Raw genomic sequence first — 26,933 nt, 5'->3', positions numbered from 1 at the left:
AACCGTTTACCAAGTAAAAGAGGAAAAGGTAAAGAGACTGTTGTTTGTGTCCGGTCCTTTCACCGCCCTGTCGGCCCTGCACTTACACCGCAACTACATCGACGCTTACAAGCACCAACAGATGCCATCAAGCTGCCATTACATCAGCCCCGGAGGCCCCATACAGCAGTGGCGTCTTAATAGCCGAAAACCACAGGTGGCGTCACGAATATAAACTTTACTTTAATCACCTCCAACACTGAAGCCAAATTAATTGACCCCACCAGGGTACGGAGTCGGGCCCAGCCACCACTGACGTCCCCGGGACTAGTCCGGCCCGGCACCGGGTGTCCCATAGCCCTGGGGTGGGCGAGTCACTTGTGCCCAAAAGGAGGAGTTATTCAGATTCACTGCAGTGGGCGGCGGCTGCAAAATGCACCATTCTTCTTGTTTTGGCTCTGAAAAACAAGCCTTTTCAAGGGTTGTCTTGGGTGACAAAATGTCTTCTGTAGGCGTGGGTTTGTTTCCATCTCCCTAAGATGTGGCCAGAATAGGCCAGGGTGCCACCCGAGGCCGAAACCAATTCGGGTTATCGCTTCTCGGCCTTTTGGCTAAGATCAAGTGTAATCCCTTCATTGGGATTGCCTTGGTCTTGGCTGGGAGGGGCCTGGGCTTGCACAACCGCCGGTCTGGGGGGCTGTTGCGCCTTCTGGTTCTTACGTCCCCTTGTGCTGGTTGGTTCCTGGGCTCGGGAGGCGATCACTCAGGCACTGCGCTTCTGTGTGCTGGCCTTCGGGGCTACCTAGATTTTGACAAATTGCGGATGAAATCTCTCATCTGTTCTTATCAGTTTGATATCTGATACGTCCCCTATCTGGGGACCATATATTAAATAGATTTTTAGAACAGGGAGATGGAAGAAGAGCTTGCTCTGTCCACTCCACGCATTGGCCTGGTATTACAGTACCTCCAGGACTGGTGCACCCCTTCTTAACCCAATTTCCAAAAGCAAATTCACCTGATCAATATTAGCCCGATTAATGAATTGAAAGAAGGCAAACCACTTCATCTGCACCTCAATTTGGCCCATTCACTTTTGACACTTTCCCCTTTTTTTATCTTTCACACTTTTTACTTGCTTTATTCAACCAAAAGCTGTGCCAAATAGCAAACTCATCACCACTCAACTTGACCAACTCTGCTATGTCCCCTGCAGTTTCTTGTTCTCAATCTTAACTAGATCATTTGCAATTGAATGGAATAGATCGCTTTTGGACAAAGTGGATTCAGCTGCTGCTGCAGTGACTGCAGGTGTGAGAACATGCAGAATTGGCATCAGGTGATATCTATCAGCTGCCACTCCAATTAAAGTTACCGTTTTATTCCTACCATGCATTGTTTTTCGGTGTTTTCTTTGAGCAATGATGATCTGTTTCCTACTCTCTTGGATCCCTCTCCTGGAGGCAGAGCTTGCTTGCTCTTGGACTTTCAAAAAGAAAGGTCATGATAGACATTTAGCTGCTGAGCCCAATTGGGGACAGCTATGGTTGATGAATGTGTTGCACACTACTGCGAAGCATGATACGGCAATATAAGTAATGTCTAATACTACGAATGGGCGGCCTATGAAATGAATTCGTACTTTCATTAAGCACACTTAAACGGCTAATCGGGAAAAGACAAATTGTAAAAAGCCCTCTCAGAAAGCCCCGCTCTACCTTTTGTTAGTAAGCATTTCTGTAGTATGACTGTTGATTTATTTTCTGTTTGAACAGTGCACAACATGAAGTGACGGAACACTGGCATGTCACAATGCCTCCCGCTGACATCACAATAGCGCTGCTGCCTAGAAAGCCAGCTGCGCAGCAGTAGTTGCTCTTTGGGTGGGATGGTGGGCTAGGGGAAGGAGGGGGCAAACACTTTTCTTCCCGGGTGGTAGGGGGTTGACAGGGGAAGGGATGCGGGTGGTGGGAGGGGTGCAGAGGGCCAGGATTGGGGGCTGGCAGGGGAAGGGAAAAGATTAGGGTTTGGGGTTGTGGAAGGGCTTTCTACAGGTAAGGATGGAAAAGCGTGGCAGTGACGGAAAGTCAGGCAGCCTGTTCTGTCCTTTCCTGTCCTGTCCTGTCTTTTTGTATCATGAATTGGAAAGACCGCAAGGGGGAGGGGAGGTGCTTGTGCCCAAAAGGAGGAGTTATTCAGATTGATTGCAGTGGGCGGCAGCTGCAAAACGCACCATTCTTCTTGTTTTTGCTCTGCAAAACAGCTTTTTCAAGGGTTGTCTTGGGTGACAAAATGTCTTCTGTAGGCGTGGGTTTGTCTCCCTCTCCCTAAGATGTGTCCGGCATAGGCCAGGGTGCCACCCAAGGCTGAAACCAATTCGGGTTATTGCTTCTCGGCCTTTTGGCTAAGATCAAGTGTAGTTTCGGAGGACGCTACCTTGGAAGGTGCCTGGGATTGCACGACTGCCGGCCTTGGGGGAGTGTGTGCGCCTTCTGGTGACACATAGCCCTCTTGTGCCTGGACAGTTCCCAGGCTAAAGGAGGTGATCACCTTTTTTGTTTTCAAGTCCTTCCGATAAACAGAAAAAAAAAAAATTTGTTCTTATCAGTTTAATATCTGATATGTCCCCTATCTGGGGATCATATATTCAATGGATTTTTAGAACAGGGAGATGGAAAAAGACCTTGCTCTGTCCACTGCACGCATTGACCTGATATTGCAGTACCTCCAGGACCGGTGCACCCCTTCTTAACCCAGTTTCCAAAAGCAGAACTCAATTCACCTGATCAATATTAGCCCGATTAATGAATTGAAAGAAGGCAAACCACTTCATATGCACCTCAATTTGGCCCATCACTTTTGACACTTTCCCCTTTTTTTTATCTTTCACACTTTTTACTTGCTTTATTCATCCAAAAGGTGCGCCAATAGCAAACTCATCTCCACTCAACTTGACCAACTCTGCTATGTCCCGTGCAGTTTCTTGTTCGCAATCTTATCTAAAGCATTTGCAGTTGAATGGAATAGATCCCTTTTGGACACAGTGGATTCAGCTGCTGCTGCAGTGACTGCAGGTGTGAGAAGATCTAGAATTGGCATCAGGTGCTATCTGTCAGCTTTCACTCCAATTAAAGTTACCTGTTTATTCCTACCATGCATTGTTTTTGGGTGTTTTCTTTGAGCAATGATGATGTCTTTACTGATCTGTTGGTTCCCTCTCCTGGAGGAAGATTTTGCTTGCTCTTGGACTTTCAAAAAGAGAGGTCATGATAGACATTTAGCTTCTGAGCCCAATTGGGGACAGCCATGGGTGATGAATAATTTGCAACCTGCTGCGAAGCCTGACACTGCAATATAAGTAACGTCTAATACTAAGAATGGGCGGCCTATGAAAGAATTAGTACTTTCATTAAGCATACTTAAACGGCTAATTGGGAAAAGACAAACTGTAAAAAGCCCTCTCAGAGAGACCCTCCCTAACCTTTGTTAGTAAGCTTTTCTGTGGTATGCTTGTTGGTTTGTTTTCCGTTTGAACAGTGCACAACATGAAGAGACGGAACACTGGCGTCACAATGCCCCCCCGCTAACATCACAATAGCGCTGCTGCCTAGAAAGCCAGTTGCGCAGCAGAAGTTGTTCTTTGGGTGGGATGGTGGGCTAGGGGAAGGAGGGGGCAAACACTTTTCTTCCCGGGTGGTAGGGGGATGACAGGGGAAGAGATGCGGGTGGTGGGAGGGATGCAGAGGGCAGGGATTGGGGGCTGGGAATGGAAGGGAAAAGATTAGGGTTTGGGGATGATGGAAGGGCTTTCTATGGGTAAGGATGGCAAAGGGTGGCAGTGACAGAAAGTCAGGCAGCCTGTCCTGTCTGTCTTTTTGTAACATGGATTGGAAAGACCGCAAGGGGGAGGGAGGTGCTTGCCCCAAAAGGAGGAGTTATTCAGATTCATTGCAGTGGGCGGCGGCTGCTAAAGCACCATTCTTCTTGTTTTTGCTCTGCAAAACAGCCTTTTCAAGGGTTGGCTTGGGTGACAAAATGTCTTCTGTAGGCGTAGGTTTGTCTCCCTCTCCCTAAGATGTGTCCGGCATAAGCCAGGGTGCCACCCAAGGCCGAAACCAATTTGGGTTATTGCTTCTCGGCCTTTTGGCTAAGATCAAGTGTAGTTTCGGAGGACGCTACATTGGTCGGTGCTGGAAGGTGCCTGGGATTGCATGACTGCCGGCCTTGGGGGAGTGTGAGCGCCTTCTGGTGATGCATAGCCCTCTTGTGCCTGGGTGGTTCCCAGGCAACGGGAGGTGATCACCTTTGTTATTTTGAAGTCCTACCGATAAACAGAAAAAAAACAAAAAACTACCTTGATTGGTGCTGGAAGGTGCCTGGGTTTGCACTACTGCTGGCCTTGGGGGAGTGTGCATCGTAGGATGTCATAGCCCTTTTGTGCCGGACGGTTTCCTGGGCAACGAGAGGCGGTCACTTTTTTATTTTCAAGCTCATCCTTAAAAAAAAAAAATAAATAAATAAATAAATAAATCTGTAAATCTGTTCTTATCAGTTTACTATCTGATACATCCCCTATCTGGGGACCATATATTAAATGGATTTTTAGAACAGGGAGATGGAAAAAGAGCTTGCTCTGTCCACTCCACGCATTGACCTGGTATTGCAGTACCTCCAGGACCGGTGCACCCCTTCTTAACCCAGTTTCCAAAAGCAGAACTCAATTCACCTGTTCAATATTAACCCGATTAATGAATTGAAAGAAAGCAACCCACTTCATATGCACCTCAATTTAGTAGAAAGCAGTCCTGCCGCAATGGCAAAAGCAGTACAGCCCAAATCCTAATCAGAGTATAAGATGCAAGCGAGGATTTAGAATTAAAACATAACTTTTAATATCATTAGTTTAAAACACAGTGCAATAAAGTGCGGTGCAGTGCAAGAAAATTATATACATAGAAAGATCTCACCCAGTTCTTTTCTGATGAGATCGGAAACCACTGGATAATCCCAGGCGGAAGCAGGTCAGTCCAGGACCACAGAAAGAAGAGGGGGGGGGTTTGGGGGGACAATCAAAATACAATTTCCCTACCCCTGTCGTGCCCCTGCAAAATAACGCTTCCGCCCTTACAAGGGCAGCACCCAAGTCAGGAAATGCTCACCCTACTGACGAATACACCCTCCCAACGCGTTTCCCTCTCTCCACAAAGAGAGAGTTCATCAGGGGAGAACTTAGAGTATAGCCTGCAATGGCAGGACAATACTACACACAGTACAGTCGTAGTACAAATGTGTATCAACACAGTGCCCGTTCGTGGTGCACATGTGTATGCTAATGGCCAGTGGGACGCTGTGCGCTGTTAGACCCACAAGCTATATACCCCCTCATACCTGCTGCGTCCTCAGCAATCCATCGTGCCACATGTTTAAGCAGCCCTCATAATCAATCCAAAATCAATGGATCCGCTCCCCCACTGCGCATGCTCGATCAGTGATTCAGCAGCATACTAGGGCTGCCTAACGATATCTTCACCGCGCATGCATCGCATATACGTTGGGCGCTGCATACAAGGCTCTATTTAGATTGAGCATATCAGTTTTGTATGATTGCGCGCCGCGCATGCGCGGAATGTGCGGTTCATGAGGTGGAACGCGGAAGTGTGATCTGAGTATATTACCGCCTCCGGGCATGCGCGGTGAAGATATCGTTAGGCAGCCCTAGTATGCTGCTGAATCACTGATCGAGCATGCGCAGTGGGGGAGCGGATCCATTGATTTTGGATTGATTATGAGGGCTGCTTAAACATGTGGCACGATGGATTGCTGAGGACGCAGCAGGTATGAGGGGGTATATAGCTTGTGGGTCTAACAGCGCACAGCGTCCCACTGGCCATTAGCATACACATGTGCACCACGAACGGGCACTGTGTTGATACACATTTGTACTACGACTGTACTGTGTGTAGTATTGTCCTGCCATTGCAGGCTATACTCTAAGTTCTCCCCTGATGAACTCTCTCTTTGTGGAGAGAGGGAAACGCGTTGGGAGGGTGTATTCGTCAGTAGGGTGAGCATTTCCTGACTTGGGTGCTGCCCTTGTAAGGGCGGAAGCGTTATTTTGCAGGGGCACGACAGGGGTAGGGAAATTGTATTTTGATTGTCCCCCCAAACCCCCCCCCTCTTCTTTCTGTGGTCCTGGACTGACCTGCTTCCGCCTGGGATTATCCAGTGGTTTCCGATCTCATCAGAAAAGAACTGGGTGAGATCTTTCTATGTATATAATTTTCTTGCACTGCACCGCACTTTATTGCACTGTGTTTTAAACTAATGATATTAAAAGTTATGTTTTAATTCTAAATCCTCGCTTGCACCTCAATTTAGCCCATCACTTTTGACACTTTCCCCCTATTTTATCTTTCACACTTTTTACTTGCTTTATTCATCAAAAAGCTGCGCCAAATAGCGAACTCATCACCACTCAACTTGACCAACTCTGCTATGTCCCATGCAGTTTCTTGTTCTCAATCTTATCTAGATCATTTGCAATTGAATGGAATAGATCCCTTTTGGACAAAGTGGATTTGTAGCACCCTGGGATATGCTACCCCAGTGATCTGCAGGATCCCAAGGCTTTCTGGAACACCCTCTGCTGACAACCCACACCTCACACACAGGTAGGGGCACATTCCCTGAGATCTGGGCGCAGCATGTAGAGGGTTAACAGTGGTCATATGTGAGAACCAATCCCTTAGCTGTTAGCCTGGGAAAGGGGTGTGGCTTGTGGGAAGCAACAGGTGTTGCTACCGTGTTTCCCCGAAAGTAAGGCCCTGTCTTACATTAATTTTACCCCCAAAAGTCCCACCCTGCCTTACTTTCGGGGGAGGCCTTACATTGGAAAAAAAAATAACAATTTCCCCCTCCCCCCTCCCCCCTGCAGCCTCCCCATTGTTTGAGAGTCGGCATCCACCCCATCCTCCCCCCTGCAGCCTCCCCATTGTTTGAGAGTCCGGAATCCACCCCATCCTCCCCCCTGCAGCCTCCCCATTGTTTGAGAGTCCGGAATCCACCCCATCCTCCCCCCTGCAGCCTCCCCATTGTTTGAGAGTCCGGAATCCACCCCATCCTCCCCCCTGCAGCCTCCCCATTGTTTGAGAGTCCGGAATCCACCCCATCCTCCCCCCTGCAGCCTCCCCATTGTTTGAGAGTCCGGCATCCACCCCATCCTCCCCCCTGCAGCCTCCCCATACAGTGGTTCTGCCCCCCACTCTGCCACCACACACACTGACACATACGGTACCGGTACAGCCCCACACGGCACCCACACACATATCGTACCGGTACCGTACACACACACACACACTGACACATACAGCCCCATACGGCACCCATACACATACCGTACACATACCGTACACACACACACACACACAGAGAGAGAGTTTCGGAACTTACCGTTACTTTCCTTCTGCCGGGGACGCCGGGGACGCTGGACCAATGGGAGCGAGCCTGCAGGCGGTGACGTCGCGGCTGATTCGGCCAATCAGCTGCGAGCCAGCTGACTGGCCAATCACAGCTCGAGCTGATGGCCAGCAGGGAGCCTGTGACGAACAGGCTGATCGGCCAATCAGCATCAAGCAGGAAGAGCGTTGACCCGGGACGCGCCGCAGGCCGGCAAGATTGCGGGGGCCATTCACCGGAGGAGGCCTTACATTACGCCGCGACCACCACCCATAGGCGGCCTTACATTCCCCGGGCCCCCCCGCTACCCTGCCTTACAATCGGGGGGTGCCCTACATTGGCGGACCCCCCCGAAACCCCCACCCTGCCTTACTTTCGGGGGGGTCCTACTTTCGGGGAAACACGGTAGGCAGAGTTGGGAGAGAGGAAAAAACGACAGTTGAAGGAGTGACAGTTGAAAGGAGCCAGTGAGTGAGAGGGGTGTGAGGATTGTGAGGAGACCCCCAAAAGGCGACTATGAGGTAGTAGCCTGAGGATAGAAAGATCCCAGGCACTACACACGAGGGGGTACTGGACCCCAGAGTAGACAACAGCTCCAGGCGGTCTGCTGATCCAGCCGAGTGTGGTGACTTCCAAGGTACCACACCACCCATAGGCTCAGGGACACAGCCTCATATATAGGACCTGGGAGAGGGCACAGAGAAGTAGCCTACCCCACAAGGGACCGCGAGGCCTGTCATACTGGGCCCGGAAAACAAAGGAGCGGAGCGCCGCAGGTCACCAACAGCTTCAGGCAAGGGGACCATCAGCTCTGCATGTGCACGGAGGGCTCAACTGGGACTCACGTCAGCACCGGGACAAAGGAAAGTCGGTTGACCAGCTGTGCCAAACTACACTTGCAACATCAAGTGAGTAAATATCAGTTAATCTGCAAGAACTGTGTCGTGTCTATTACTGGTGAACCACAAGGCGCAGCACACCTACATGGGACTTAAGCCCCTACTGGCGGAGGGTGCAAACACACTTGCTGCTATTACCATCTGTCCGTAAAACCACAGCAGCGGCGGGACATCTTATTACCGCAACCCGCCAGTGGCGTCACAAGTGACATACAAATAACCCTGTTACCGAGCGCCCCCAGGTAACGGAACCGGGCACGGCCACCTGTGACGGTGATCCCCATTATCCACCACCCGGAACCGAGTGTCCCAAGGGCCTGGGGTGTGGCACCGCTCTACAAATTGGCGTCACGAACAGGGTACAAACTAGGCCCAGCAACCCTGGGTGCAGTGTGCCTTAAACCGTTTATAATTGTATATAGACTTTTGTCGCTATTTTGCCTCAGTAAAAACTTGCTGTGCCATCACTTTGGCTGTAAAAGAGCGCAAAGTTTGAAAAAGTGTGCAGGAAAACCTGGGTCCGCTCCCCCACAGGGAATCTGCACAGAAGCCAAACACCGAGCAGTAGCCTGACTTCAGGAGCTCCTTAGCCGCTCGGGATCCCCATAGAGAAGGTTGCTGAAATTAACCAAGGGGGACTAAAATGGAAGCGCAAGAGAACGGAGACACTGCCGGACCGAGTCGGAGCGCAGACGCTGCGGCGGTGGCACCGATCCTGCCGCTCATGCTACCCTACCTCCCAGGCGCGACCTAGATGCCCCAGTACAATGGCAAATCGGATACCTTAGCCGGGTTCAAAAAGAAAATAACTACTTCAATAGACATGTATCCCTTAACCGGCAAGCAAAGGGCGTCCATTATACTCGGTCAGCTTAAAGGGGCAGCGGAGCTAGAAGCAGAAACTTGGTCAGACGCTGAATGCGAGTCAGTAACCACCATCTTTGACAAATTGAAACTTGCATTTGAGACCCGCACTGAGGCGGAACTGCGGATGAAGTTCTACAACTGCAGGCAGAAACCGCAGGATAACATCAGGGACTATGCCCTGAGACTCCAAGCAGCAATAAGGACATTAAAACATGTCGATCCTCTCAGTGCCAGAGAGGAAAACCAGATGCTAACGGAGCAGTTCATACAGGGCCTGTTGTCATCAGAGGACCGCAAGCAATTGCGCCTGTGGTCCCTTGAACATGCTGATGCGGACTTTGCAACTCTAAAAGACCGGGCTATCAAGGCGTTGCAGCCCCCGGCAACCTCAGACTCTACCCTGACAGTGCTACCTGCCAGTGTCCCTTCCTTGGAAGTGGAACCTTCCTCCTCTACTCCTGCAAAGGCCAACAGGCAGGTTGCGCCCCCTAGTGCACCAGAGGACCTGCGTTCTCAAGTGCAGCGACTCAGCGAGGACGTAGCAAATATCCTCAAAGCCATGCAGCTTCCTCCAGAGCTCAAGCCACCAAACCGTATCCTGCTTGCTGACTGCCCTGAGGACATTCCATGGATGAGGAACCGGAGGAGTCCCCCACTGTGAGGAAGACCCATCGATCGCTATTGTTCTTCAGGACAATCCATCTGCCGGCATTGCGGTAAAACAGGCCATCTTGCAAGAAGGTGTCCTTTAAATATGCAACCCCTGGGGCCAAGGGCCAATCCCCAGGTGTAAGTCGACAAGGCCCAATGGAATGGCGTGACCGGTATGTGGGTGGACGTCCGATTCTGTCCATTACCTTGGACGGAATCCCCACTTCTGCACTGTTGGACACCGGTTCACAGGTAACCACCATTCCCTATGAGTTGTACTGCCGATTCTGGTGTGATGAAGAACTCACCCGACCTGATCCAAGCCTCACCATATATGCTGTAAACGGGTTACCGGTAGAGCAGATAGGATTTAAAGAAGTAACCATAAAGGTGGGGAGGGTGGAGCTTAGGGGTCAGGGATTGATTGTTGTTAAAAGTGATGCAAATGATAGAAATCCCCATGTGATCCTAGGTACCAATGTCATCGAAAATTGTTTGGGAGAAGTATTGTTCTTGCTCCAACAGATCGCCAAGACTGCCAATGCCAGGCAGCAGAGGGTCCTGCAGAAGGAGATTAAAGTCCTCTTGCTAATACAACAGGTAAGCCAGTCTGGTGGAGAACTGGGTATTGTGCGGGTAATGGATTCTAACCCCATTGTGTTACCTCCAAGAAGTGAAATGATGGTGTGGTGTCGGGCATCCATAGGTCCTAGAGGGCAAGATTACCAGGCAGTGGTAGAGCCCGTGTAGTCAGGGGACTGGTCCACAGTCCTGACAGGCAGGAGGGTAGTCAATGTACACAAAGGGAGAGTTCCTGTACGTATATTAAATTGTGGGGACGAGGAAGCCAAATTGCCCAGGTACGCTACCATTGGTAAATTGTTTACCGTCACTGAAAATGCCATTCAAGCAGCAGAACCACTTGCCCCAACAGACCTGGCAGATGAGCAATTAGCAAACTGGTGCCAGGAACTCCATGTTGGTACCGACTCTATGCCTTCTTACCAGAAGCAAGGAGTATACCGGGTTGTGCAGGAATATGAACCAGTCTTCAGTAAGCATCCATTGGATTTTGGGAGAATTAAAGGGGTACAACACCATATCCCCACTGGGAACCATCCTCCCATCAGAGAGCGATATAGACCTGTTCCACCAAAACACTATCAGAGGGCCAAAGAAATGCTACATGACATGAGGGAGGCTGGGGTTATCCGAGATAGTTGTAGCCCTTGGGCAGCTCCACTAGTCTTAAAGAGAAAAAAAGATGGCACCATGCGGATGTGTGTATATTACAGGCAGATAAATCGCATTACACATAAGGATGCTTACCCATTACCCCGCATAGAAGAGTCACTAGCTGCACTCAAGACTGCTAACTACTTTTCCACCTTAGACCTTACTAGTGGGTATTGGCAGGTCTCTGTAGCAGAGGAAGACCGGGAGAAGACTGCGTTTGCCACCCCGATGGGCCTGTGCGAGTTCAACAGTATGCCGTTTGGAATCTGTAACGCACCTGGAACATTCCAACGCCTGATGGACTGTTGTCTGGGGCATCTGAACTTTGAAACTGTACTACTCTATTTAGATGACATCATTGTGTTCTCCAAGTCCTACGAAGACCATCTGGAACATCTGGCAGCTGTGTTTGAAGCATTATCCAAGTACGGCATGAAGCTGAAACCATCCAAGTGCCATCTCCTTAAACCCAAGGTTCAGTATCTGGGACACGTAGTCAGTGCTGAGGGAGTTGCGCCAGATCCAGACAAGATAACAGTCATCAAGAGCTGGCCAAGATCAACTACTATCAAAGAGGTACGTCAGTTCCTGGGCCTGGTAGGATACTACCGAAGATTAATCAAAGGTTACACCAAGATGGCTGCCCCCTTGCAAGACCTCCTGGTTGGTCAACCCAAGAAAGGCAAGAAGTCTGATCCTCCATTCGAATGGGGCGAAAAAGAAGAAAGTTCCTTCAAACAAATAAAGTGGGCTCTGACGGGGGAAGAAATTCTTGCTTATCCAGACTACAACTTACCCTTTGTGCTGTACACAGATGCCAGCAACGTGGGATTAGGAGCAGTGTTGTCACAGGTCCAGAATGGGAGAGAGCGAGTAATTTCCTACGCTAGTAGGAAGCTTCGGCCTACTGAGAGAAATCTGGAAAATTACAGCTCTTTCAAGTTGGAGTTCCTGGCCATGGTCTGGGCTATCACTGAGAGGTTCAAGCACTATCTAGCAGCCACTAAGTTTACAGTCTTCACTGACAATAATCCTCTTACCCATCTAGACACAGTTGGGCGCATTAGAACAATGTTGGGTAGCTCGGTTATCCAACTATGACTTTACCATCAAATACAGAGCTGGACGTAAGAACGCAAATGCAGATGCGCTGTCAAGAATGCCCCATTTGCAAGAAGAGGGAGAAGACATAGATGAGCTAGAAGAAAGAGTTACCTGCCTTCCATCGCAAGAGAACATGCCAATGTCAACAAACTGGTTCTAGACCAAAAGAGGCAACCTTGAAACCCTTATCACATTTTAGTTGGAAAGAGACACAGGACAGTGATCCCGCTGTCAGCTCAATCAAGAGACTGGTAAGCCAAACCGATTCTCGTCTTGCACCAGAGGCCCCACAAGAAGCCCAACATCTGTGGAAGAACAGAAATAAGTTGTTTATCCACCGGGGAACACTGTGTAGACGATTCATCAATCCAAAAACTCACGAAATGAGGTGGCAAGTGATAATACCAAAAAGAGATGTCCCAATCGTGTTAGAAGCATACCACAACGACGCCGGACACTTCGGTTGGAAGAAACTTGAGATGTTACTCCGTGAAAGATTGTACTGGGTTGGAATGAGATCTTCTATCGAAAACTGGTGTAGAGATTGTGGTCCATGTGCTTTAAGAAGAAAAGACAGAGATAGTTAAAGAGCGACACTGCAACCTATTGTTACCAAACAACCTCTAGAACTAGTCACCTTAGACCATGTGAAGTTAACACCGAGTACCAAAGGTTATACTTATGCCCTTACCATTGTAGACCACTATTCAAGATTCCTTGTAGTAGTACCAGTCAAGGACCTAACAGCACAAACAGCAGCAAAAGCATTTCAAGCCTACTTTTGCAGACCTCATGGTTATCCAGAGCAAGTAATTGCAGATCAAGGACCAGCGTTTGAAACAGAAGTTTTTCAAGAGTTCTGTAATATGTATGGTTGTAAAAAGATTCGTACAACATGCTATCACCCTCAAGGAAATGGAATGTGTGATAAAATGAATCAGATCATCATTGATATGCTAAAGACCCTACCACTGGAAGATAGGAACAAATGGCCAGAAAAATTGCCTGACCTAGTGGATATGTATAACAACATCCCCGTAGGGTCTACAAACTTCACCCCAGCTTATCTTATGCGAGCAAGACCAGGATGATTACCCGTCAAATTAGACATGGGAGTCTTAAACCCTGAAGACCATCCACAAAGTGATTGGAATACAGCTCGTCAATCTCAAAACAAGAAGGTTCAAGAATGTGTTGAAAGGAATTTAGATCAAAGTAGGGAAAAACAAGAAAGAGATTACAACAAAAACGCAAAAGCTGTACCATTGACACCTGGAGAAAGGGTACTAAAAAGAAAAAGAAGACTTCACAAACTTGATGATCAATGGGAAGAAGAACCTTACATTGTCCAAACATCTAACTTTGACAACAAAAAAGTCTGTATTATTAGCAAAGATGAAGGAAAAACATCAACAGCTGTTTCTAGAGACCATTTAAAGAAATGCCCAGAACAGTTAGCACCAAAAGAAAGTACAGAAAGAATTGTAAATCTACCTCAACCTGAGCCAAAGAAGAAAATGATCCATACTGTATTAGGAGATTTCCCAGAAGATTGGCCGCAATACAATGGAGCCATAGTCATACCTTGTATCACCTTTCCACAAGTACCAGAAGAACCTGTACCAAGACAAGAAGAACTTGTACCAGTACAAGAACCAGAAGAAATCTCAGGGGAAATTGAACCAGAACGTTCTGCAAACATTGTCAATCCTACAGTAAGGGTAAGAACACGTAGATACTTACCAAGTCCACCTACCGTACCAAGTGTAGCACAAAACACAGACAACATTGACACACCAGAGTTGCGTAGGTCAAACAGAAGCAACATTGGTCATCCCCCATCCAGACTAGGAGAATGGGAATACTACTAAAGATGGTCATTAAATACATATTAACTGTATGTAAAATGTAAATAATGTATATTAAGCATGTTGACCCTACAGAGACTGACCTGTATGGACTTTTGGGTCACTAATAACTGTTCGTAATGTTTGTTTAAGAACTTTCTCCCTTTGGGAAGAATCCAGGTGTTTTTTCCATCCTTTGTTTTTATGGACCTAAGCCACAGGACTGGCGTGGCATAAAAACATTTGTATATAGTTGCACACGTGGTGCTTTTCATTGGTATTACCCAGGAACTGAACTTTTGTTCCCAACACCCTAAAAGAAGAGCCAGAAGTCGCAGGGAGGGGCTGCAGCGGAGCAGGCTGAGACCCCCATCACCATCATAACTGGTGATTGTTCCCTGTGGGGACTGTCCTAGGGAGCACGTCACCAGGACGTTCGGAGAGGTCCACCGGATAGTGGCCTCAGAGACTGTGGGTGGTGGGAAGAAAAGTGTACGGAGTACTAACCTGTTACAAATGTATATTTGTTATTTATTGCTGTTTTAAAAATAATATATATTTTGCAGATTTTCTTGTTTTGCAGCCCGCGGACGTGCTGGTCTTAACCAAGGGGGAATGTAGCACCCTGGGATATGCTACCCCAGTGATCTGCAGGATCCTAAAGCTTTCTGGAACACCCTCTGCTGACAACCCACACCTCACACACAGGTAGGGGCACATTCCCTGAGACCTGGGCGCAGCATGTAGAGGGTTAACAGTGGTCATATGTGAGAACCAATCCCTTATCTGTTAGCCTGGGAAAGGGGTGTGGCTTGTGGGAAGCAACAGGTGTTGCTAGGCAGAGTTGGGAGAGAGGAAAAACGACAGTTGAAGGAGTGACAGTTGAAAGGAGCCAGTGAGAGAGAGGGGTGTGAGGATTGTGAGGAGACCCCCAAAAGGGGACTAGGAGGGAGTAGCAGGAGGGTAGAATGATCCCAGGCACTACGCACGAGGGGGTACTGGACCCCAGAAAAGACGACAACTCCAGGCAGTCTGCTGATCCAGCCGTGTGTGGTGACTTCCAGGGTACCACACCACCCATAGGCTCAGGGACACAGCCTCATATATAGGACCCGGGAGAGGGCACAGAGAAATAGCCTACCCCATAAGGGACCGCGAGGCCTGTCATACTGGGCCCAGAAAACAAAGAAGTGGAGCGCCGCAGGTCACCAACAGCTTCAGGTAAGGGGACCATCAGCTCTGCATGTGCACGGAGGGCTCAACTGGGACTCACGTCAGCACCGGGACAAAGGAAAGTCGGTTGACCAGCCGTGCCAAACTGCACTTGCAACATCAAGTGAGTAAATATCAGTTAATCTGCAAGAACTGTGTCGAGTCTATTACTGGTAAACCACAAGGCGCAGCACACCTAAATGGGACTTAAGCCCCTACTGGCGGAGGGTGCAAACACACTTGCTGCTATACCATCTGTCCGTAAAACCACAGCAGTGGCGGGACATCTTATTACCGCAACCTGCCAGTGGCATCACAAGTGACATACAAAATAACCCTGTTACCAAGCGCCCCCAGGTATCGGAACCGGGCACGGCCACCTGTGATCCCCATTATCCACCACCCGGAACTGAGTATCCCAAGGGCCTGGGGTGTGGCAGCACTCTACAGATTCAGCTGCTGCTGCACTGACTGCAGGTGTGAGAAGATCTAGAATTGGCATCAGGTGCTATCTGTCAGCTTCCACTCCAATTAAAGTTACCTGTTTATTCCTACCATGCATTGTTTTTGGGTGTTTTCTTTGAGCAATGATGATGTCTTTACTGATCTGTTGGCTCCCTCTCCTGGAGGAAGATTTTGCTTCCTCTTGGACTCTCAAAAAGAGGGTCGTGATAGACATTTAGCTTCTGAGCCCAATTGGGGACAGCCATGGGTGATGAATAATTTGCAACCTGCTGCGAAGCCTGATACCGCAATATAAGTAGCGGCTAATACTAAGAATGGGCGGCCTATGAAAGAATTAGTGCTTTCATTAAGCATACTTAAACGGCTAATTGGGAAAAGACAAACTGTAAAAAGCCCTCTCAGAAAGACCCTCCCTAACCTTTGTTAGTAAGCTTTTCTGTAGTATGCCTGTTGACTTGTTTTCCGTTTGAACAGTGCACTACATGAAGAAACGGAACACTGGCGTCACAATGCCCCCCGCTGACATCACAATAGCGCTGCTGCCTAGAAAGCCAGTTGCGCATCAGAAGTTGCTCTTTGGGTGGGATGGTGGGCTAGGGGAAGGAGGGGGCAAACACTTTTCTTTCCGGGTGGTAGGGGGATGACAGGGGAAGAGATGCGGGTGGTGGGAGGGGTGCAGAGGGCAGGGATTGGGGGCTGGGAAGGGAAGGGAAAAGATTAGGGTTTGGGGATGATGGAAGGGCTTTCTACGGGTAAGGATGGCAAAGGGTGGCAGTGACGGAAAGTAAGGCAGCCTGTCCTGTCCTTTCCTGTCTGTCTTTTTGTAACATGAATTGGAAAAACCGCAAGGGGAAGGGGAGGTGCCTGTGCCCAAAAGGAGGAGTTATTCAGATTCATTGCAGTGGGCGGCGGCTGCAAAACGCACCATTCTTCTTGTTTTTGCTCTGCAAAACAGCCTTTTCAAGGGTTGGCTTGGGTGACAAAATGTCTACTGTAGGCGTGGGTTTTGTCTCCCTCTCCCTAAGATGTGTCCGGCATAGGCCAGGGTGCCACCCAAGGTCGAAACCAATTTGAGTTCTCGCTTCTTGGCCCTTTGGCTAAGTTCAAGTGTAGTTTCGGAGGGCGCTACCTTGGTCGGTGCTGGAAGATGCCTGGGATTGCACGACTGCCGGCCTTGGGGGAGTGTGTACGCCTTCTGGTGACACATAGCCCTCTTGTGCCTGGATGGTTCCCAGGCAACGGGAGGCGATCACCTTTTTTATTTTCAAGTCCTACCGATAAACAGAAAAAAAAAAAAAAATCTGTTCTTATCAGTTTATAATCTGATACGTCCCCTATCTGGGGACCATATATTAACCCCTTCACGACCGCGGGCAGTAAAATTACGTCCTATTTTAACGTGACTTAACGACCAGGGACGTAATTTTACGGCCTAAACTTCATTTGATTGCCGTGGCCATAGCAACGGCTTTCAAATGATGTCCCCTGATGTTTCTTACAGCAGGGGACCTTTGCTTGACCCCAGGGGGGGCGGCATCGCCACCCCCTATCGACGATCGATGTGATTGGCTGTTCAAATCTGAACCGCCAACCACATCGTTCGCACTAATTTCGGCAAAAATAATGCCGGAAATAGTGCGATACTGTGAGATCCAGCTATGAGATGCCGCAGCTGCTGCAGCATATCATAGGTGGACCTCAAACATGTCGCCCCCAGCCCCTGCAGCACTGATTGGAGCGATCGTGCTATGACGCGCAATCGCTCCAATCAGTGTGCAGCGGGGCGGTCTGATCTGCCGGTGGCCACCCTCCCCAGGCCTGTGCTTGCCTGCCAGCCCTCCCCCAACATGTCTGCAGCGTGCAGTGGCTGGTACTTGTGGTACCACGCCACCGCTGCTGCTGCCGCCGCCGCCGTAGCTGAGGTCACCGCTCCTGCTGCACGTGAGTACTGTGCTCACCTTGCAGCCCGTGCGCGCTCCCGTGGTGCCCCTGTGCGCTCCCGTGTTAGCCCCTGCCCGTGCCCCCCTGCGATCTGCCCCCCCGACATCCCGATCTGCTCCCCCCCCTTTCCCCGACATCCCGATCTGCTCCCCCCGCGATCTGACTGCCTCCCCCATTATCTCTATTCTTCTTCTGCAGCTCCCTCTCCGGTCTCCCCCTCTGCTCTCCCCTCTCCCCCTCTGCTCTCCCCCCCCTGCTCTCACCCCCCCTCTCCCCCTCTGCTCTCCCCTCCTCTGCTCTCCCCCGACGTCCTCTTACCTGTCTTCACTGGCCCGATCACATCTGCCTCCATCGCTGGGTCCTTCCTGGGCATTCTGCTGATCTGCCTGCTGCTCCTGTAAAGCTGTCCATCTCTCTGCCATCTGTTCCTCTGCAGCTCTTCTGGTCAGTGATCCTCTGGGTACTGTGAGTATAACTTTTTTTTTTTTTTTCTGTATTCCCTGTCCATTTTTACACCTCATCTATCCGTGCGTCCCGCTGAGCGCTGATCAGGGATGGAGATAACGTATCTGCATCCCTGCTCAATTTTTGGCGGGACTTTTTTTTTTTCCGTATCCCTGACGCTTTTTGTATGGCATCTGTCCGTGCGTCCCGCCAAGCGCTGATCAGGGATGCAGATAACGTATCTGCATCCCTGCTCAATTTTTGGCGGGACTTTTTTTTCCGTATCCCCGACACTTTTTGTATCGCATCTGTCCGTGCGTCCCGCCAAGTGCTGATCAGGGATGCAGATAACGTATCTGCATCCCTGCTCAATTTTTGGCGGGACTTTTTTTTCTGTATCCCCGACGCTTTTTGTATGGCATCTGTCCGTGCGTCCCGCTAAGCGCTGATCAGGGATGCACATAACGTATCTGCATCCCTGCTCAATTTTTGGCGTGACTTTTTTCCGTATCCGCAACGCTTTTTGTATCCCATCCGTCCGTGCGTCCCGCCGAGCGCTAATCAGGGATGCACATAACGGATCGGCATCCCTGCTCAATTTTTGGCGTGACTTTTTTCCGTATCTGCGACGCTTTTTGTATCGCATCCGTCCGTGCATCCCACCAAGCGCTGATCAGGGATGCACATAACGGATCTGCATCCATTGTCAATTTTTGGCGTGACTTTTTTTTTTACATATCCCCGACGCTTTTTGTATCGCATCCGACCGTGCGTCCTGCAGCGGCCGATCAGTGCACTGCGTCTGTGCGTTTGAAAAGTCAAATGGCGCTCCTTCTCTTCTGAGCCCCGCCATTTGCCCAAACAATTACTTTCCACCACATGTGAGGTATCTACGTACTCAGGAAAAATTGCACAATACGTTTTATGGTGCATTTTTTCCTGATAGCCTTGTGAAAAAAAAAGCTACCTAGTTGAAGCAACCGTTTTGTGGTAAAAAAAACAATTTTTTCTTTTCACGGCTCAACGCTATAAACTTCTGTGAAGCCCCCAGGTGTTCAAAGTGCTCACCAAACATCTAGAAAAATTATTTGAGGGCTCTAGTTTCCAAAATGGGGTCACTTGTGGGGGAGCTCCACTGTTTAGGCACCATAGGGGATCTCCAAACGTGACATGGCATCCGCTAATGATTCCAACCAATTTTGCTGTCAAATGGCGCTCCTTCTCTTCTGAGCCCCGCCATGCGCCCAAACAATTACTTTCCACCACATATGAGGTATCTGCGTACTCAGGAGAAAATGCACAATACATTTTATGGTGCATTTTTTCCTGATAGCCTTGTGAAAAAAAAGCTACCTAGTTGAAGCAACCGTTTTGTGGTAAAAAAACTATTTTTTCTTTTCACGGCTCAACGCTATAAACTTCTGTGAAGCCCCCAGGTGTTCAAAGTGCTCACCAAACATCTAGAAAAATTATTTGAGGGCTCTAGTTTCCAAAATGGGGTCACTTGTGGGTGAGCTCCATTGTTTAGGCACCTCAGGGTGTCTTCAAACCCGACATGGCGTCCGCTAATGAGTGCAGCTAATTTTGCGTTCAAAAATTCAAATGGCGCTCCTTCCCTTCCGAGCTCTGCCGTGCGCCCAAACAATTGATTTTTACCACATATGGGGTATCAGCGTACTCAGGAGAACATGCACAATAAATTGTATTGTGCACTTTCTCTTTTCTCCCTTGTAAAAATGAAAATTTTATGGCTAAAGTAACATTTTTGTGTTAAAAAGTAAAATTTTCATTTTTTCCTTCCACATTGCTTTGGTTCCTGTGAAGCACCTAAAGGGTTAATAAACTTATTGGATGTGGTTTTGAGCAGTGTGAGGGGTTCAGTTTTTAGAATGGGGTCACTTTTGGGTATTTTCTGTCACCTAGGTCTCTCAAAGTCACTTCAAATGTGATGTGGTCCCTAAAAAAATTATTTTGTAAATTTTGTTGGAAAAATGAGAAATTGCTGATGACTTTTGACCCGTTCTAACTTCCTAACAAAAAAAAAATTTGTTTCGAAAATTGTGCTGATGTAAAGTAGACAAGTGGGAAATGTTATTTAGTAACTATTTTGTGTGACATATCTCTCAGATTTATGGGCATAAATTTTCAAAGTTTGAAAATTGCGAAATTTTCAAAATTTTCGCAAAATTTCCTAAATTTTCACAAATAAACGCAAAAAATATCGGCCTAAATTTACCACTGACATGAAGTACAATATGTCACAAAAAAACAATCTCAGAATCGCCAGGATCCGTTGAAGCGTTCCAGAGTTATAACCTGTCAAAGTGACACTGGTCAGAATTGCAAAAAATGGCCCGGTCATTAGGGTGTTTTAGTGGCCGGGGGTGAAGGGGTTAAATGGATTTTTAGAACAGGGAGATGGAAAAAGAGCTTGCTCTGTCCACTCCACGCATTGACCTGGTACCTCCAGGACCGGTGCACCCCTTCTTAACCCAGTTTCCAAAAGCAGAACTTAATTCACCTGATCAATATTAACCCGATTAATGAATTGAAAGAAAGCCAACCACTTCATATGCACCTCAATTTAGCCCATCACTTTTGACACTTTCCCCCTATTTTATCTTTCACACTTTTTACTTGCTTTATTCATCCAAAAACTGCGCCAAATAGCAAACTCATCTCCACTCAACTTGACCAACTCTGCTATGTCCCGTGCAGTTTCTTGTTCTCAATCTTATCTAGAGCATTTGCAGTTGAATGGAATAGATCCCTTTTGGACACAGTGGATTCAGCTGCTGCTGCAGTGACTGCAGGTGTGAGAAGATCTAGAATTGGCATCAGGTGCTATCTGTCAGCTTCCACTCCAATTAAAGTTACCTGTTTATTCCTACCATGCATTGTTTTTGTGTGTTTTCTTTGAGCAATGATGATATCTTTACTGATCTGTTGGCTCCCTCTCCTGGAATAAGATTTTGCTTGCTCTTGGACTTTCAAAAAGAGAGGTCATGATAGACATTTAGCTTCTGAGCCCAATTGGGGACAGCCATGGGTGATGAATAATTTGCAACCTGCTGCGAAGCCTGATACCGCAATATAAGTACCGTCTAATACTAAGAATGGGCGGCCTATGAAAGAATTAGTGCTTTCATTAAGCATACTTAAATGGCTAATTGGGAAAAGACAAACTAAAAAGCCTTCTCAGAAAGACCCTCCCTAACCTTTGTTAGTAAACTTTTCTTTAGTATGCCTGTTGACTTGTTTTCCGTTTGAACAGTGCACTACATGAAGAGACGGAACACTGGCGTCACAATGCCCCCCGCTGACATCACAATAGCGCTGCTGCCTAGAAAGCCAGTTGCACAGCAGAAGTTTCTCTTTGGGTGGGATGGTGGGCTAGGGGAAGGAGGGGGCAAACACTTTTCTTCCCAGGTGGTAGGGGGATGACAGGGGAAGAGATGCAGGTGGTGGGAGGGGTGCAGAGGGCAGGGATTGGGGGCTGGGAAGGGAAAAGATTAGGGTTTGGGGATGATGGAAGGGCTTTCTACGGGTAAGGATGGCAAAGGGTGGCAGTGACGGAAAGTCAGGCAGCCTGTCCTGTCCTGTCCTGTCTGTCTTTTTGTAACATGAATTGGAAAGACCGCAAGGGGGAGGGGAGGTGCTTGTGCCCAAAAGGAGGAGTTATTCAGATTCATTGCAGTGGGCGGCGGCTGCAAAACTCACCATTCTTCTTGTTTTTGCTCTGCAAAACAGCCTTTTCAAGGGTTGGCTTGGGTGACAAAATGTCTTCTGTAGGCGTGGGTTTGTCTCCGTCACCCTAAGATGTGTCCGGCATAGGCCAGGGTGCCACCCAAGGCCGAAACCAATTTGGGTTATTGGTTCTCGGCCTTTTGGCTAAGATCAAGTGTAGTTTCGGAGGATGCTACCTTGGTTGGTGCTGGAAGGTGCCTGGGATTGCACGACTGCCGCCCTTGGGGAAGTGTGTGCGCCTTCTGGTGACACATAGCCTTTTTGTGCCTGGACGGTTCCCAGGCAATGGGAGGCGATCACCTTTATTATCTTGAAGTCCTACTGATTAACAGAAAAAAAAATAAAATCTGTTCTTATCAGTTTAATATCTGATACATCCCCTAACTGGGGACCATATATTAAATGGATTTTTAGAACAGGGAGATGCAAAAAGAGCTTGCTCTGTCCACTCCACGCATTGACCTGGTATTGCAGTACCTCCAGGACCGGTGCACCCCTTCTTAACCCAGTTTCCAAAAGCAGAACTTAATTCACCTGATCAATATTAACCCGATTAATGAATTGAAAGAAAGCAAACAACTTCATATGCACCTCAATTTAGCCCATCACTTTTGACACTTTCCCCCTATTTTATCTTTCACACTTTTTACTTGCTTTATTCATCCAAAAGCTGCGCCAAATAGCAAACTCATCTCCACTCAACTTGACCAACTCTGCTATGTCCCGTGCAGTTTCTTGTTATTCAGATTCATTGCAGTGGGCGGCGGCTGCAAAACGCACCATTCTTCTTGTTTCTGCTCTGCAAAACAGCCTTTTCAAGGGTTGGCTTGGGTGACAAAATGCTTCTGTAGGCGTGGGTTTGTCTCCCTCTCCCTATGATGTGTTCGGCATAGGCCAGGGTGCCATCCAAGGCCGAAACCAATCGGGTTATTGCTTCTCGACCTTTTGGCTAAGATCAAGTGTAGTCCCTTCATTGGGATTGCCTTGGTCTTGGCTGGGAGGGGCCCGGGCTTGCACAACCGCCGGCCTGGGGGGCTGTTGCGCCTTCTGGTGCCTACGTTCCCTTGTGCTGGTTGGTTCCCGGGCTCGGGAAGCGATCACTCAGGCACTGCGCTTCTGTGTGGTGGCCTGCTGGCCTTCGGGGCTACCTTGATTCTGAAAAATTGCGGATGAAATCTCTTCAGAGGACGCTACCTTGGTCGTTGCTGGAAGGTGCCTGGGATTGCACGACTGCCGGCCTTGGGGAAGTGTGTGTGCCTTCTGGTGACACATAGCCCTCTTGTGCCTAGATGGTTCCCAGGCAACAGGAGGCGATCACCTTTGTTATTTTGAAGTCCTATCGATAAACAGAAAAAAAATAAAAATCTGTTCTTATCAGTTTAATATCTGATACGTCCCCTATCTGGGGACCATATATTAAATGGATTTTTAGAACAGGGAGATGGGAAAAGAGCTTGCTCTGTCCACTCCACGCATTGACCTGGTATTGCAGTACCTCCAGGACCGGTGCACCCCTTCTTAACCCAGTTTCCAAAAGCAGAACTCAATTCACCTGATCAATATTAACCCGATTAATGAATTGAAAGAAAGCAAACCACTTCATATGCACCTCAATATAGCTCATCACTTTTGACACTTTCCCCCTATTTTATCTTTCACACTTTTTACTTGCTTTATTCATCGAAAAGCTGCGCCAAATAGCAAACTGATCTCCACTCAACTTGACCAACTCTGCTATGTCCCGTGCAGTTTCTTGTTCTCAATCTTATCTAGAGCATTTGCAATTGAAATAGATCCCTTTTGGACAAAGTGGATTCAGCTGCTGCTGCAGTGACTGCAGGTGTGAGATGTAGAATTGGCATCAGGTGCTATCTGTCAGCTTCCACTCCAATTATAGTTACCTGTTTATTCCTACCATGCATTGTTTTTGGATGTTTTCTTTGAGCATTGATGATGTCTTTACTGATCTGTTGGCTCCCTCTCCTGGAGGAAGATTTTGCTTGCTTTTGGACTTTCAAAAAGAGAGGTCATGATAGACATTTAGCTTCTGAGCCCAATTGGGGACAGCCATGGGTGATAAATAATTTGCAACCTGCTGCGAAGCCTGATACCGCAATATAAGTAACGTCTAATACTAAGAATGGGCGGCCTATGAAAGAATTAGTACTTTCATTAAGTGTCGCGGGCGGCGGGGCGCTGCGCTCGCTAACGCTCGGGTCCGGCGCTGCTGCTGCTGCTCCTGCTCGGTGGCTCGAGCGGTGGGCCGTATCCGGGGACTCGATCGGCGCTCCTCGGCCGTGAGTGAAAAGGGGGATGATTGGTTTGTGGAGATTGTTTGTGACGCCACCCATTGTTTGTGGTGATGGTGGTGGCACCACCGCTGCCGGTGATGGGGATCCCGGGAGAGATGACAGGAGGCAACGAGGATGTTATCCCCTCCATGGGTAGGGGGGTTGGTGCTCCCGGGGCCCGATGGTGTGACGGGGAGGCTTGGTTGGTGAAGTGCAGGGTTGCAGGGACAGCGCGGCGCGGTGCCGGACGGCACTGGTGCATCTTTATAAGCTTGTGCTTTTTTAATTGTTTTTAATGCATGTCTATATTGGCTTTTTGTGTCTAATAAACAATTTATATATTTTTTGCTATATTGGTGATCCCACTTTTTGCACATTTTCTTTTTCTTCTTTATTGCCTCAGCTTTTAAAATGTGCTTAGTGGTTTTTTGATCCCATTTTGATCCACATACGTTATTTCTATCTGGTGCCCTCCCTCACTCTAGTGATAGGACGGCACTGGTGTACTCACTCAGATAATCAATGACAGAGTCTCTGGTAAACCAAACGGCCGGATGGACGGGTCCCGCAGCTGGCTGCAGTGCTGTTGTTGTGCTCTCCCCGGACAGCTGATGGTGGCTGTTTTACCCTGCACCTTTGTGTACTGTAATGACTCCGATGGCTTCCCACACGGTAGTCCGCTCCCCGGTGTATAGGTACCTTATAAGCCCTTTTGCCCGCAGGCGCTGGCCCTTGGATCTCTAGCCTGTGGCGGTGGCTGTATATCCTCTGGTGTGGACGGTTGCCTTCTCACGGGACTTGGGTTGTTAGGAAACCCCTGGGGTTCCGGTCACACTCGGTATTTGACCGTTGCTGGCGGCTTCAAGCCTGGTCGGGGTCCGATGGCCCTGCCTGTGTGCTAACTTCACTCCGGTCCCCGGTTTGGTACCATTGGGCCACCGCCCAGCCCCGATCCTACGGTTCTGCGGAGATCCGTCACTCCTGCAGACGGCCACCACCGTCTGCCAACCTTGCTGTAGGTGCCTGGGCTCCGACCCACACACCGCAGTAGTTTACTCCTTCCACTTTCCATTTGCTCCAAAACTGATCTGCTCTCCTTTCCCGCCTGCAGGACTGTGAACTCCTCGATGGGCGGGGCCAACCATCTGGCTCCGCCCCACCTGGTGTGGACATTAGCCCCTGGAGGGAGGCAACAAGGATTTTTGTTTGGCTAATGTTACTGTCTGAGGGTGGGGGTGTGTGAGGTGTAATGTCTGTGACGACCTGGCTAGTCCAGGGCACCACATTCCCCCTTGGTAAAATGCAGACCATCCACGGGCTGCCCGTCCATCACCGGTTTTATTTTTATTTTTAACTGTAAAAAGGGGTAAAACATTTAAACATACGCATACTTTTGATCACTTGAACGTTACACATTTAAACACATTTTTAATAACAGACTGACGGACGAATGTCTTCCGGTCTCCCACCCAAGCAACCTAGCCCTGGTGCTGCCCCTAAGAAGTGGGCAGCACCCCTTGACCCCAGTCCAGGTTCAGGCTGCCCGAGCGGGAACGGGTACACTAACTCGCACTCGGCTGCCACTTCAGGGGACCCAACGTCCAGGGGGCACCCCTGACCCCGGAGGATGGCCACCGGTCCAGGTGGTGGCTGGACCCCAGCCTGCTACGCTGCAGGTCCTCCCTCCAATCTGCCTTTCCGGAGGCAGCAACGGTATCCATCCCACAACACTATTTACAAACCCACAAGTTCGTGGGTGCCCTGCAAGTTCTCTGGCCTGTTCATGAGTAGTTCCTCATGTGGGTATGGGAGTTAACGGAACAACAACAGGGATCACTCCAGTCCCAACGGGGACGGTTCTCTTCGGACGGCAAATCAGGTCAGTTTTCGGTTAGATTTAGCTTTCATTCACATATTTACACAATCAACGGACTACACCCCTAAATAGTGGTTTCCCTGTACCTAAGCGGGGGCCTACCTAGGTTAGAGCATGTGGACCTTCGGGGCCCAATGTCAGTGGTAACAGGCAAGGGGACAGAGGAGACAACCGGTTCCTCTTCTCGTATATTGTGTGGGGCAGGCAGAGACCTAGGGAGGTTAGGGACAGGTGCATCCCTGGGCACTGGTTCACTGGCAGTTACTTCCGTCTCCTTTTCCTCCACTTGTTGTGGGAACATTATCACAGGAATAATCACCGCGCCATTCTGTGTAGGCCAGTCTGCTGGAAAATCGCCCATCACTGTGTGAATCACCTCTTTTTCTTTCTCCCCGGTTGGTCTGGGGGCCGGGACTTCAGCTTCCACCCTCAAGGGAGATGGACACCTCTTCAGATGGTCCCTGGAAACTGTGGCCGAAGTCTTCTTCTGGTCACGACTAATCTGGAAGGCTTTCTCATTCTCCCATTCAGTGGGTTGGATGACATACGGAATTCTCTCCCACTGGTCATCAAGCTTATGGGTTCTTCTTTTCCGCTTTAGTACTACATCCCCGGGTTCAAAAGGACCAGCTGGAGCCCGCCGGTTGAAATACTGTTCTTGCTGTTCCTCTCTCTGACCCAGGTTCCACATACTCTTGGACCTGTTGGTACTGTGCCCTCCGCCGGGCGTCCCAGTCAGCAGTTGACAGAAGGGCCTCGGGAGCTTCCAAGTCCATGTCTAGGTCCACCGGCAACCAGCCCGGTCAGGCTTTCATTAGATACGCTGGTGTGCATTTGGTAGAGCTACTGGGAATGTTATTGTACATGTCTACCAGGTCAGGCAGCTTTTCTGGCCATAGGTTCCGTTCTTCTAACGGTA

The 26,933-nt window shown here is 48.9% G+C and overlaps 2 non-coding genes and 3 pseudogenes across 2 annotated transcripts; all 5 read left to right on the top strand.

Moving 5' to 3' along the window:
* The first annotated feature begins 781 nt into the window (after positions 1–781).
* On the top strand, positions 782–968 carry LOC142313424 (U2 spliceosomal RNA). Its single transcript, XR_012754461.1, has one exon. It is a non-coding gene; the product is annotated as a U2 spliceosomal RNA (small nuclear RNA).
* Positions 969–2,525: 1,557 nt separating this feature from the next.
* LOC142313444 (U2 spliceosomal RNA) lies at positions 2,526–2,726 on the top strand (annotated as a pseudogene).
* Positions 2,727–4,448: 1,722 nt separating this feature from the next.
* On the top strand, positions 4,449–4,670 carry LOC142313426 (U2 spliceosomal RNA; annotated as a pseudogene).
* Positions 4,671–22,152: 17,482 nt separating this feature from the next.
* LOC142313423 (U2 spliceosomal RNA) lies at positions 22,153–22,346 on the top strand. The gene has a single exon (XR_012754460.1). It is a non-coding gene; the product is annotated as a U2 spliceosomal RNA (small nuclear RNA).
* An 814-nt stretch (positions 22,347–23,160) lies between these two features.
* LOC142313402 (U2 spliceosomal RNA) lies at positions 23,161–23,364 on the top strand (annotated as a pseudogene).
* Positions 23,365–26,933: the final 3,569 nt, after the last annotated feature.

This window comes from Anomaloglossus baeobatrachus, chromosome 5 (assembly GCF_048569485.1).
Source record: "Anomaloglossus baeobatrachus isolate aAnoBae1 chromosome 5, aAnoBae1.hap1, whole genome shotgun sequence".
NCBI classification, from domain to species: Eukaryota; Metazoa; Chordata; class Amphibia; order Anura; family Aromobatidae; genus Anomaloglossus; species Anomaloglossus baeobatrachus.
The sequence above is the reverse complement of the archived record's forward strand: the minus strand, read 5'-3'. Positions and strand labels throughout refer to the sequence as shown.